Genomic DNA, 14,284 nt, shown 5'->3' with positions numbered 1-14,284 from the left:
CGGCGAAAGAAATCAAATATGTATCTTGTCGCTAATTTTTCTGACTCCAAAAGTGTTTTTACAAACACCAATACCACTAAGTAGTATGTATTTACATGAGAAAAAAATGGTGTATAAGAAAGACAGCTGAGGCTAAAGCAGCAAATTTACCACATAATGTTGTTTCTAGATAAATAACCGCTTGAATGAGTTAAAATCCAATTATTTTATGTTTGTAGTATAAACTGTCAATCAGCACAAGGCAGCGGTGAAAAGTGCGCAATCAAAAGTAGATAAGAATTATGAACATTTTAGTATAATAGTAGTATATATATACATTAATACCTAAATACATACATATGTATATTAAAAGCAACTGTCAAAGGAGCTGACAGAGAATGAGAAATAAAAAATATTATTACTCCCTTTTTGACCTTCGCTTGCCGTTCGGTAGACTGCAGATTCTTTGAGAAATGCTTTATTTTAAACAAAAAATTGTCCCCATTAGAAAGTTTGCCCTACCGAGTCTGAACCCCTTCATCATCGATTATTAGTTATCTTAAAACAAAAGAATTTCAATGGACTTAGACATACGAAGCCCAAAACCTGTCAATGTGTCGTCGGCTGTAAAGCGGTCAACACCGCCAGTCGCCATAACTAACAAGCTACGTTTTTTTTTGTTTTATGCGAAATATGTCAATTATTGGAAACGTTCATTAAATAAATCCTTAACATCTAGAAGCCATTTGGCCCATTATTTTTGACCTTATATTTCCTTACCTCATTTTTGAATGACATTAAGAAAAAACGCGATTTTTGTGTATTTTTTTTTGTTTTTTGTTTTTTGAGTAGGCATTTTATTTAGTAAACAAGTAAAAATAAAGTACATGTACAGAGTTTAACATACCGCAATAAGCGTCATTTTAAAAATTTTGGATTCCCTTAATCCCGTAGACGATCTCCAGGAAAACCCCTCAAAATAGGTGTCTAACAGTGCGAAAAAATTTTCTGCTTAAAATTATCTCAAACCGTAAAACGGAAAAAAATCATTATTACTATAGATGAATACAAGTTATAATCGAAGGACTAGTCAAAATTTTGATTTTTGACAAAATGGCGGCTACCAAAGTTAGTTGTTTATTGTAAAAATATTTTCATATCAGAGTGCCTTAATAAATCGAAATTATTGTCAAGTTATTATACCAACGATTATTACCTGATAAATGTATCTAGAAGGTCGTGTAAAAATTTCAAGTCCATTGGTCCAGCCGTTTTGGAGAAAATTTTTCTCACCGACAAAACTAATTTTTATATAATATTTATAAAAAATTATGCAATTTTCACATCTAAAAGCATTAAATACATATTTGCAAATCTCTATTTCCTAGTAATAAATTTATCTGAAAGTATTATCTGGCTGCTTAAAAATACTTTCCTCAATTTTTTGCAATGTTTTAAAATTTTTGAACTCGTTTGGCAACCATACAAATTTTGAAACCAATTAAAATTATTATATTGTAGTTGTAAAAAGGACTAGTTAGGAAAGAGGGAATCATTAATTTTTGTTACTTTTTATCAGAGTTGCCAAGTAATTTATTGAAGAATAGTAAGGTTAAAAATTAAAAAAAAAAAAAATTGTTTTGTTATTGTTTTTATGGAAATTTTCATGAAAGTTCTCCAAGTTTTTATTGAAAATGCACTGGTAAACAAATCTAAACTTTTTTTTATTTTATGAAGTTTCAAAACTGTCTCTTTCTAATTTGACGCCGCTGATTTCATAAATAAACCGCTATGTCTACGTTAAGAAAAACTTGTTTAAATGTTCCGAATAGTTTTTATGCTGTTCGTGGTGACTACTAAACACTTGTAATGGCTTCCCAAAGTAGTCCATTTGGTCTTTTTTTTATAGAATCAGACGCATTTTAACGGACTTCTCCAAACAGTAAGCCTTCATGTGCTTATGAAATAGCCGAGCCAAGACAGAACACTGGACTAAAAAGGTGTGGCCTTTGAGAGTAAATTTAGTACAGGGTAGTATGAATGTGATAAATGCCACTCTCTAGTAGCCAGAAGCCGTAATATATTATATTACCCACTCTTCATAAAAAGTGAGGTTTGATAAAACATTTTGTAAAAGCTCTAAAAAGGATGGGGAATCTTTTAAATACAATATATCAGTAAAATATTTACGAAATTGAGCGCCGAAAAAATAAAGCCGGAATTTTCGACGGTCTTTTAAACAGCGAACTAATATGGGATAAACATTTTACTGTTTGTATAACAGATATGGAGAAATCTGCATGGATTGAATTTATTTGGGTTGTGCAACATTTCTTGGGAAACAAAAAGTGTCCAGACTACATTCAACAGATTGAGCAGCTCATGTTGCACTTCCAGAGGCTAGGATGTGACTTCCTCTTCAGCCATTTAGACCACTTCAAAGAAAATTAAGCGACTTAAGCAAAGAACAAGGAGAACGCCCTTACCAGGATATTTGCACAATAGAAGAGCGATACCAGAGTCGCTGAAGTGGAAATATGATAGCTGATTAATGCTGTAGCATTCAAAACAAGACTAATGTTTCTACCTATGCAAGAAAAGCACATATTGTAAAAGAAAGTTTTTTTAGTTAAGCAAGAGAAATATATTTTTTAATTCCAAAATTTTAGTATTTTTGACAAAAAGTGTATTATGTTCATATTTCGAAAACTAGAGCTGCAAAAAAAACTGATTAAAAAACATCATAAAGCAAAACTACTGTTTCCCAGTGATATTGATTATTCGATTGAAAATATGCCCTTCCTTTCTCTTGATAATAAGTGAGATAGGATCTCAATGAAACTGGGCATAAGCATTACCGTTAGCATTTAATACTTGTGTTGAGAGAAATTGGCTATCTTCCTCATTTTCTTCTTAGACAATTGCAACCGGGTTAACATGGATATTTCAAAAATAAAATTAAACACCTTTCGAAAGTTCCACTTAGGTCTTTCTTGATTATTTCTTCTTTCTTGATTATTAAGTTAAATTGTTAGGTATGACAAATGTCGTACATCTGCATAAAACCATCAACTAAAATGGTTAACAGAGCTTGCAGTCCTATTTGTTGTGTCCATTTTAATTTCATTCACTCAAAAAATTATAAAAAATTAAAATACAAGTTTTACGGCGTCTCCATCGGCAGTCCACTCGTTGGTTTAATCTAGACTACTGAATGACAAGAAGAGGCAAAAGTATAATAAATCTCACTATACTTCTTCTCTTACTTCATTCTTTCAAAACAAAAGTTTTAAAGTTGAAGTGGTTGCAGACAACCAACAAAATACTTTAGCCCCAAATTTATTTATAAAGAATGCTGATTAAATTGTGAAAGTGAAAAGTAAGAAAGAAAAACAAAAACAAAATCCAACGCCTAAATAAATTTCCGGTTACCGTAACAGAAGTGCTTGGGAAACCCTTATTAAATTAAATTTCATACACTTAAACAAATTAAGTTTGACACACAAAAGATGAAAATTAAAAACCACAGCCTTGTATTGACTTAACCCTTTCATACCAAAGTGTAAATAATATTTATGGCAGCGAAGTGGGGTTTTTAAGGTCATACTGTATAGCCATCTCACTTGAAGGAAACAAGAAATTATTAGCAAACGTTTCTTTATATTTTTGATACAAAGAAATTAAGGATTCTAGGTTAGTTTATGAAGAAGGTTTTTTATAATTCTGTTTAAAAGAATCACTAAGCTAAATAATATTTCACACTGGTTATAGGGAAACAATATTTGGCTTTCTCTCTCTCTCTCTCTTTCTCTAACCATAAGTCAATTCAGTTTCTTTAAGAAACAAAACCACTGCCAATAAACAATGTTAGATTCTGTTAATCGTTAGAACAGGTTTATACCATAAATCAAGTGACACTCGTCCATGTTCCACCACCTTTAAAAGTAACTTAAATTGACATTAATGTTTGAAATTTGCGCTTTACTTCTGTATTCGATTCAGATGTATTTAATTATTTTTGTAGGTAATATATGGCCACTAAGCGTTCAGTATCAGCATCTTCATTTCTTTAATTAATAACTTCGTAAATGTCTGGTTCTGAGAGAATGATTAGCGAACGCAAAAAGTCTTTAACTAACTATCGCCGCAAATGCTTGGATTTGTGTAAATAAAGACGTGCATCAATTTAGCGCAAATATGGTCACTCTGAGGATTATTAAGGTGGGTGTAAATATATAATAATAAAAAAATGTTCATTTACAGAATTTTATTAATTAAAAAAGTCGTTATATCTTATCAATAAGTAAGGTAAGGCTATGTTCAAGTGTAACCGATCTTTTTATACTCTTGCAACTTGCACGCATCAAAGTCTGGGAAAACTCTTTTCGAATTTCAATAAAAAAAAGGTGGCGCACCTCAAAGACACTTTTTATGCAAAATTTTATTCGGATATTTTGATTAATTCATGATTTGTATATTGCAAGCTGAAAAATCGACTTTAAAAGTGTGTTATACGGGTAGTACTCGTGGTTTTCGTCTGATGCAGGAATACCAAATGAAATGAAGAAGTTTCAATTCGGTCGATCCAGCCGTTTCGGAGAAGTTTTACTCACTACCTCTGAAACCAGCGTTTTGAGAACAACGCGTTTAATGTTTTGCGAGTCGATTACACTAAGTTAAAAAACTCCAGCCGGATCAGCTTAAAATTGTCGGAAAATTTGTACATTCGATATAGGTATATGCAAAAAAAAAATGTTTTTGAAAACTATTTGAGATATTTGGAGTTTGACAAAACTTGCATAGGATACATAGACCGTCTTGAGGGAACGATATTAGTAAAATTCAACATTTTGTTATTTAGAACTACTCTTATACACCTAAAAACCTACATTTCTGAGTCGTTAGTGACTATATAAAAACATGCATTCACATTAAGCTCCAAATCGACTGGATTCTAATTGATGAACTGTTTACTGGCATTGATGGCATATACATATTATATACATAATTACATACACATGTATGAGTCTGTCTGTATATACATATGTACTATATGTGTGCATCTTATTATCATATTGGTTTTCGTGCCTTCATTAGCTTTTTGGCCAAGTATTGCAGTGTAAACGGAAATGAATGATTGTAGGGAAACGTGTTTTGATTGAACACATGCACACAATACACACACACAAACATTTACTAGGGAGCAAATTCCCTAAAATAACCATTGCCAGTGAAGAATTGCGTTAAACAAATGTTATCAGGATTTCTTTACGCAGCTCATTTTCAATGGATGTGTGTGTGGGTTGGTGCCAACTAACGGTCACAGAAAACCGTTGAGCGATGTGTAGTGGAGTTCATGGTGTTGCCATGCTTTGCGGGCTATATTATAAATATTTAATTTTTTTTGCGAGTGGCTAATAGAAAAGCTGTTATTTAAGCAAGTTAACCCTTTGAAGGTTTAAGGGCTTAGAAGCATGGGTCAACTTTGATTATAGAAATTAAATTTTTTATTGTTTTTTTTTTGCAAACAAATGCTAACGGTAAATCTGATAAATGTTAGGTTAACAAATTCTTTGTGCTCAAAATAATACCGCTATTGCTATTTTTAACTTTAGATTTGTTCGCAATAAAAACTGTTCCCTTTGTAGCTACAGCTTACAGTTTAGTTAAACTTTAACTTGATTTAATTATTTTTATACTCTGAACAGGATAAATTAAGTTTGCCACGTTGTTTGTAACACTCAAAAGGAAACGTTGAAGACCCCAGAAAGTATGCATATAAATGATATGCGTAACAAGCTGATTCGATTTACCCATGCCCATGCGTCTGCCCGTCCGTCTGTATATATGCTCTAAGATTTTGAGATACAGATCTAAAATTTCGCACACGTCCTTTTCTCCCTAATAATATGCGTATTTCCCGGAACCGCCGATATCGCTTCACTATAGCATATGGCTGCCATACAAACTGAACGATCGGAAGCAAACATTTTTTCATTTGAGGAGATATTTTCACGAAATTTTGCATGGATAACACAGCAACGGTGTAAGAAATTGCTTAGATGGAACGTCTATATTATATAATTTTATTTGAGCTGCAGATTCATCAGGCTTTCAAAAAGTACGTTTTTGTCAAATTTATAGGTATGTGTATAATCAAAAATTGTTGTTTTCTTATTGGTCACCACGCTCAAAAAGTGTAACTTGAATTAATATCAGAGAAAAAACTTGAATTATTATTCAACTTGAATTTAATACCTACATTCGATTCGGTTCTTTGACTTCTCTTGCAACCTTGGTGCTAAGTAGTTTAAAGAAAACTATTAATTCCACTAAAATATTCATTACATGATTAAGTATTGCTAGTTCTTTCAAAATATTCTGTATAGGCATTAATATTAGTTCTTGGAAACAAACAAATTCTGCAGTTCGGAGTGAGATCAGTCTACAGTGAGCTTAAATGAAGTGTGCACAAGCGTTTAGAGAGAAATTTTTGTTGTAATATGTTACTTGAGTTGTGTTTTTTTCTTTTGTTTGCTACTCACTTGTCAAGTCTGATACAGAATATTACTTATACTGACAACAAATCCAAAGTGTGTAAATATGGAATATGTTTGCTTATATGGTATATGGGTATGTATGTATATATTTATATATGAATATATGTATGTGTCATACATATACAAATACATGTTGACGTATCAGAGATGATATCAGTCTTTTTGACATTTTAGTATTGGCCATTAATAACATATATATATAAGTATATGTACAATATGTCTTGATTACGGAAAAAAATATTTACCCCTACAAAACGGCGGCAAAAAATAATTCGTTTCGGTCATTCATCATATTTTCAGTATTATATTGGGTTCCGTGTAGTCAGCGCCAGAATGTGAGATATGAATGACAAGACATGGGCTCAACCTTTGGTGTCGCTTGCAATTTGGGTTATATCACATTTACACATACATACAAAGAATTATATACATACGTATATGGGAATATATAAGACAGGTAACTAAGCAAACCACAACCTCCAGGCGAGAAATTGTAGGAATTTTTAGTAGTGGCTTACCTGTGTGCACCCTTACTAATGGCGCTGCTGGCAGGTGGGCACAATTACCCGGGCACTTAACCTCCCACCAAATACAATATACAATTATAACTGTAATCAAGTCGGTGTGTAAAGTGATTTTTGCTGTTTTGCTTTGGGGTAGAAAAGCACATTCATTGAAATTTGGAATTCGCCGAAGTTCGCTCGAAGGAAATTTAATAACAATGGCAAACTGTTGATGTTGTAACCACATAAAATAATCAAAAATAGATTTGGGGAATGCTGCCGATTTAGGAGTCCTGTTAACGATGGTTGACGCCCTAGACCTTTCAATCAGACCACCTAGGCTGCACCGAAGCTATAATATCTTACACAAGCACATTTCTTATAGCATTAAGGGTGTAAAAGATCGTTATCTTGATTTTGATCGTTCAGTTTGTATTACTGCTATATCCTATAGTGGTCCGATGTAGGCGATTCTGACAAATGAGCAGCTTGCAGATACTTGCCACAAAAAAAAAAAAAAAACTATTTAATATTTTTTTCACTTGTTTAAGTCAAAAAATTTTTAAGGCAAAGCATCACTGCAATATGAAAATAACTTTTTTCTAATAAATAAGTTTTCTATTAAATCTTCGGCAGCAATTAGTTACTACATACTTTACAAGAGCAATAAAAATATCAATTGGAAAAATTCTATAAAAAATATTTCCCGAAATAAAAAAAAACAACTGTTATAAATAAACATTTCCATTTTTAGTTTAATAAATTATTCTCATATTAGCACGTTTCTTCTTCTCGGCTAAAAAGTCATAAAAATATCACGAAATACATACAAATTATTTAAGTGTAATTTCATATTTGTTTACTACTTTAACTCAAATATCCAAAGTGATTTTACACGAATGCTTTATCGAGCTTATTCGTAAATTCTCGCGTAATGGTCGTAAATATAGGTCGGTCAGTTATAACTTAGGTTGAGATATTTTTATTCTACTCAGATTATTTTTATTCAAAATTTTTCAAGACCAAGTTGGGCTGTTTTATCTTGCGTCTACTACAATTCAAGGTTGAGAGCACGTATTGTTGCGTAATTCCGAACAAACAAAAAAAATAATAATTACCTCGTGCTTTCTCACTAAAAATATTAGTAATTACAGTGTATAGGCACGTATTACTCACATATAATATAAGTCTGTTAAAATTTCAGTAACTTAATAATACGAATTTGCCAATTGACTTTATTAAATGATAAGATCAAAGAACAGAAAATAATAATTGCGATTTTTTCCTCTTCTCAAAAAAGATCAAATGATAATGCTGTATATATGCGTTTTGTCTAAAAATTACAACAAAAAAAAAAACACGACGAAAAAATTTAACTTAGGTTGCACTGAAGCTACCCTTCACAATAAAAAGTTTCCATACAAGAACTTAATTTTGATTGGTCAGTTTGTATGGTAGCTACATGCTATAGTGATCCCATCGGTGGTTTCGCTGAATGAGCAGCTTCTGGAGAAGAAAAGGACGTGGGCAATATTAAAGACTGATATCTTAAAAACTGAGGGACTAGTTCGCCTATATACGGACAGACAACTAAATCGTAATTACTCTCCAACAATAGGGTGGCTTAAACGGAGCTATTTCCCCTGAAATTATTTGGTACGTAACTACAAGAGTATACACATATTTAACTTTTGGAGAAATTTAAATACTTCTCAACTTTATAAATATTTTCCACTATAACAATGTTTCTAATTTGCTAATAAACACTCAACGAAATTTTTAAATAAATTTTTGCTTCGATAACCTATTACAAATCTTATTTCTTTGTTCCACCGCTCAAAATTTGCAATACACTCCAATCGACTCGCCCTTTAAATAGAAAATTTAATATGTATATCATAGCTATTTTTTTCAGTATTCCGAAGTGAATAAGCCTTACAGCATCGCCAAACGGCAAATGGATATTTATGAAAAGCTAATAAAAAGAAAAGCTCGATAATAAGATTCACTTGCGAGTCTACAAAGTGCCACTCTACACTTCACTCCACACAAAGTACACAAGGCAACTCGTAACTCGTCCTTTATCAATAAACAACTACTACACAAGCGATGGAAAGCTTGAAAAAAATAAAGTTGATAGCAATAGCACATCCCCATTGTATATTTTCACATAATAAATATGCGTATATGTGTATAACCACTTGGGTTTACCATATTTTCCAGGTTGGAGTTGAAAATTTAGCTTACCCTAAAACAACATCTATAAAAGTATTGCTTTAAAAGGAAATCGCAGTTAAAGTTATACATCGAATGCACTGTATTCATAGAGTACACCATGCCGTATGAGCAACACAAAATTTGTAAATCACTTCAATGAATGCTCAGAACATTTGATGCATAATTTTAGCTGTGTATAAGTTTTAAAGTAGTGATTTTATACTAAAACGTATATCATTTCCTCAAGGTTCTAAGTTGACTTGTTTAATGCAAAAGGTAAAAAGATCCTATTGTATATATGTTACATGGGAAAAGAAATATGTTTTAGACGTGGCTTAAATTGAAAATAAAGAGCTTGTTTATGTTGGTTAATATTTTTTACAAAAACTAAAAACTTAAGAGGCGTTTGAAAACGAAACAATAACTTGGAAAACAGCGGTCATCCTAATGTACATAAACATACATGTGTCTGTATATAAAATATATATGCATGTATGTAGGCCATAATATGTTCAACTATATGTAGCTAACTGCCGGCCGCCAAGCTTGCGTTTTTATGACACACCAATCAATGCAAGAATGAAGAGATATTGTTCGTAGGCACATATACCAATATATGTATATATGAATATGAGTGTGTATATGTGAGGGTCAATGTTGAACCTATTTTCCAAAAAAACGCAATGTAGTGCTTAAATTATTGTCTTTTGTATTTGTGTGTTGTTCAAACACCTGACCATCCTTTCTCATGCTCACACATATGTACAAACAGCTGAGATTGCGACAATTCAACTTTAGCTTGCGATCGCAAAAAGTTTAGTGCCAAGTTTATTAAGTGGAATTAATATTCATCAATATCTAATTGGATAACATCTCTTAAAGCACTTAAAGCTGTAACTGAGTTCAGGCGATACGAACATGATATAGTCTTGCATCTACATAGTTAGAGAACTCGACTTTAATATATTCAGTACATATATTAATAACAACTTTCTAAGTTCTTCGTCTAGAAATACGAACAAGTCAATGATTGATTAAATTTACTACACACTTGTCCTGTAGTTACTTGAGCCAAATTTATCATATTGTAATTTCCCCTACCACTACTTAAGTAATTTCATATTTTATGATTGAATTAAATATCGAAAGCTCTTATGGCTAGAGCCAGACTCTTCAGCTAAAAGCATAGTTGATCAATAAACACAAAGTGACAGTTAAACAGAAGGCAAACAGAGAAGGGCATCTTACATGACAGTTCGGCTAATTGACTTTAAATGCATCAAAATTGTTAGTTTAGTTAAAAACGTCATTTTATATAACTTAAAATGCTTTAGAATAAGACATTAAACTTTTGGCGATATAGTATGTCTACAAACATGAAAAACTGAGCGGTACTGAAAAAAAAACTGTGGGAACACTCACAGAAATTTGAAGGTCTGGAGTTGCGCATTACAGGCACCTGAAAAACATATGTATTTTATGTATATATATCTTGCGTCGAAAACGTCGCAGACCCTATAAAATGTGTATGTAAATGATAAGCGTTACGAGTTGAGTCGATTTCGACATGTCCGTCCGCCTGTATATGTAAGTTGCCTTTACATTTTGGGATTTGGCAACCCAATTGTAGCAATCTGGCAACTCAAAACATTATCGTAAAGTTTGACATTTTTGATGTTATACATACTCAGAACATTTTGATATACGAGCGCTATTTGTGTTGTTTACAGTAACTTAAAATATTCCTCTCAGTCAAAAAATGGAATTAAATCGCAAATATTTTAGCACGATTAATTTTTACAACTTTCGACGTGGATTAACTCAGTAACAGTGCATTGATAAACTAAATATCACTTTTGACGATGAAGCTCTATCAAAGTCAAGTGTTTGTCGAAGAATTCAATCAAGGACGAATTTTGTGCAGGTCGTCCAAAATCAGTTATTGTTCCGGAAACTATTGATGCTGTGCGCAAACTGATATTGCAAGATCGTCATGGGATCTATCGTGAGGTTGGGACAACTATAGGCATTTGTGGGACTAGCACACTAGAAATGTTAAAAAAACGATAGCGAACACCTCTATGACATCGTGACAGGTAAGGAATCTTGGGAACAACGCTGAGCAGTAAATTTTGAGTGGTACACAACCAATTGTTTGCCAGTTGTCTTTCAAGAAATCAAGAAAACCAACCGCCGAAGACATAGCACATGGTGAAGCACGATAATTCGAGCCTTCACACATCGACCGAAATAACTGCCTTTTTCAGTACTTAAAACATTGATTTGATGAGTCATTCGAATGTAAAAAAATAAACTAAGAGATGAACGTTTTTCGACACCTGACGAGTCGGTTCATGCGTTCAGAACAGATGTCGTGGACACACCTAAATTAGAGTGGCAAAAGTGTTTCGACAATTGGTTTAAGCGTATACAAAAGTGTATAGATCTTAATGAAGAATATTTTGAAAAACATTAAATTGATTTTCGATGGATAAAATTTGTTTTTGTTCTCTAATCCCAAAATATAAAAGACAACCCTCTTATACGCGAATCAGTTTCTCAGTTCTAGAGATATCGATCTGAAATTTTGCAGACATCCTTTTCTCCCTAAAAAGCTGTTTATTAGTCGAAAAACATTTTTTATGGAAATCATATTTTTAGTTACTAAACCATTTTAATTAGGCAACTAACCTGCTATACGTTTTGTCATAATTTGCTACTTTAATTTTCCAAACGTTTTCAATTTTTTTTTTTTTAGATTGCACTTCTAAAACACCGATATTATTTGTATTGAAAATTTAATAATATCAAAAATATAGCAAAAGTTGTTGTTTCTAATCATTTAATTTCTTCATTTATTGTCATTCATGTTTTTATTCCAAAATTTTGTCAGCCACGCAGTTAAATTTTACACTATACAGCGGCATATTTTTCCTATTGCCAACCATAATCACATGTTTTTTTATTTCAGCCCTCATTTTTCACTTGTAATTATTTTTCATTTTTTTCCTTTATTTATTTTTTTCGATTCTTGTTTTGTTTCATTATTATTTTTTATGTTTTATACAATAACATAAATAAATATACGGCTTACTAAATGTATTGCTAGTGCTAACCTTTCTTGGCGTTTGAATTATTATTTTTATTTATTTATATTATATATGTGTGTAACTATGTATGTATGTTTGTTTGTCATAAATTACAATGAAATTTTATTTGCATATTTCAACACAATTTTCATCGTTCAAAATGCATGATTCTTTCCATTATTCCGCATTTATATTTCACATTTTATTTGAACAGTTGAAAAAACACTTTATCAACACAAAAAAACAAAAACACATTAATTAAGTGAGCAAGTTGCTTTATATACGAAATTATTTTTGTATGCCATATATGCATTTATATGCACGCACACATGTATTTGTGCGCATATATGCATTAGTGTATTCGTATGTGTATATTCACAAATTTTTAATATTTCCAAGAAGCAACAGTTAACCGTTAACGGCTTAGTAGTTAAGTAGTTGATGCATATTGCGTTCGAAAATCAAACGATTTGATTCCATAACATGATTTTAGCATAGAAATCACGTTTGCAACACAACACAAATTCAATTGGCTACGAAATCTGAATGGGTTTCTATTTCTAAATCACTCTTTTGGTGCATATGATACGATTACATGCTTATGCACACACATACAAACACGTACACAGATATTATTTTATATACATATATGTATGTGTGTTTCACTTTCAATGAAGCGTAGCAGCACATTCATCTATTCATGACCTTTATCAGTCCAAAATTCTTTCGACACTTACACACAAATTCTGGCTACGTTTGCGCTAACGGTAACTAAAATAACCGCATTATTTGCCAAATATCCGTTAGAGCGCGACCGTCTTGGCGGATATCTTGCTATCAACTAAATAACAACTGAACAACCGTTATGATAGCAGCAATGAAAGCGCAAAAAGTCTGTGTATGTGTGTGTATGGCAGAAATAAAAGTTAGATTTGCAAGCAGTTACGTTCCACACACACGCACGCATTGCTGTAGATGTGGTTTGTGCGTGTGTATGAAAATATTTGAAATTGCCGCCAAACGTGGTGCAACATGTTCATACATGTTCGCTGTTGTTGGTGCACTTCCTGTTTCATTCATAAATTGCAAGCGAGCTTAAAATTGAATGACATGTATATATATGCCACTTACAACCACCGACTCGATTTGGGCAAAAATGGAACGCATTGTGGAATGTATTCTGTGAATGTGAAACATATTACAGAAGTTTGTGTAGTTCCTTCATACATGCATGAAGCGTTTGATTGATGTGTGGAACCTATTTCTAAAATGATGGAACGTGTTGTTTGGCGGCACACATGTTGCAGATGTTTGTATTTGCCGACTATTGGTTACTCAATAAGCGCGCCAAACAATTTTGTTAACACAGTCGGCGGCAGCGCTAGCAGCGTAGCGGCGACTGTAGTGGTGAAGGCTGCTGAACTTTCCTTTGCATACAACAGGGCGTTTGTTCAATGTCTCAAGTACTTTATATAAAAATACAAACACACATACATCCGTATGTAACTGTATGTGTGTGAAGAAGCGCGCCAGTAAACGCGACAATAACGAGAATCGTCTTTTCGCTGGCAACGCATTTATGTCAGTTGGCAAATAATTCTAACAAATTAAATAAAATATTTCCCTTTTATGTCCTAACTATTCCCGCATAAATATGAATGCTCACGGGCAGACTTGTATTTTAGTATGGAAATGCCGGATCATCAAAATTCACATATACTTATACTTGTATAATATATGTTTGTTATTACTTATGTACAATATATTTGTAGAACTTTGTGATGTGACAACAAAGCGGTTGGGAAAATCTTGATAGGCGGGTTAAATGGGTATAAAAAAAAATTTCAATATTTGGTAAGATAACTGTATTGTTTACCTTATATAGTAAGTTGTAATAAACGCCCCCGATCTCACAAATCTCTAAAGCTATAACAAC

At 32.4% G+C, this 14,284-nt stretch overlaps 1 protein-coding gene across 6 annotated transcripts in view; it reads right to left on the bottom strand.

The window, feature by feature from the left end:
* Positions 1-13,182, bottom strand: part of CrzR (corazonin receptor) — a 75,921-nt gene extending 62,739 nt beyond the window's left edge. For 2 of the 6 annotated variants that reach the window (XM_070111279.1, XM_070111285.1), the window contains exon 1: positions 13,086-13,182. The gene's annotated coding sequence lies outside the window, so the exon portion shown is untranslated. Of the gene's footprint in view, positions 1-7,057; positions 7,218-11,950; positions 13,062-13,085 lie in introns of those variants that run through there. The other 4 variants (XM_070111280.1, XM_070111286.1, XM_070111289.1 and 1 more) reach the window with 3 other exon arrangements.
* Positions 13,183-14,284: the final 1,102 nt, after the last annotated feature.

Source organism: Bactrocera oleae, chromosome 6, assembly GCF_042242935.1.
Source record: "Bactrocera oleae isolate idBacOlea1 chromosome 6, idBacOlea1, whole genome shotgun sequence".
NCBI classification, from domain to species: Eukaryota; Metazoa; Arthropoda; class Insecta; order Diptera; family Tephritidae; genus Bactrocera; species Bactrocera oleae.
Note: the sequence above shows the minus strand (reverse complement) of the source record. Positions and strands in the feature narration are given on the sequence as shown.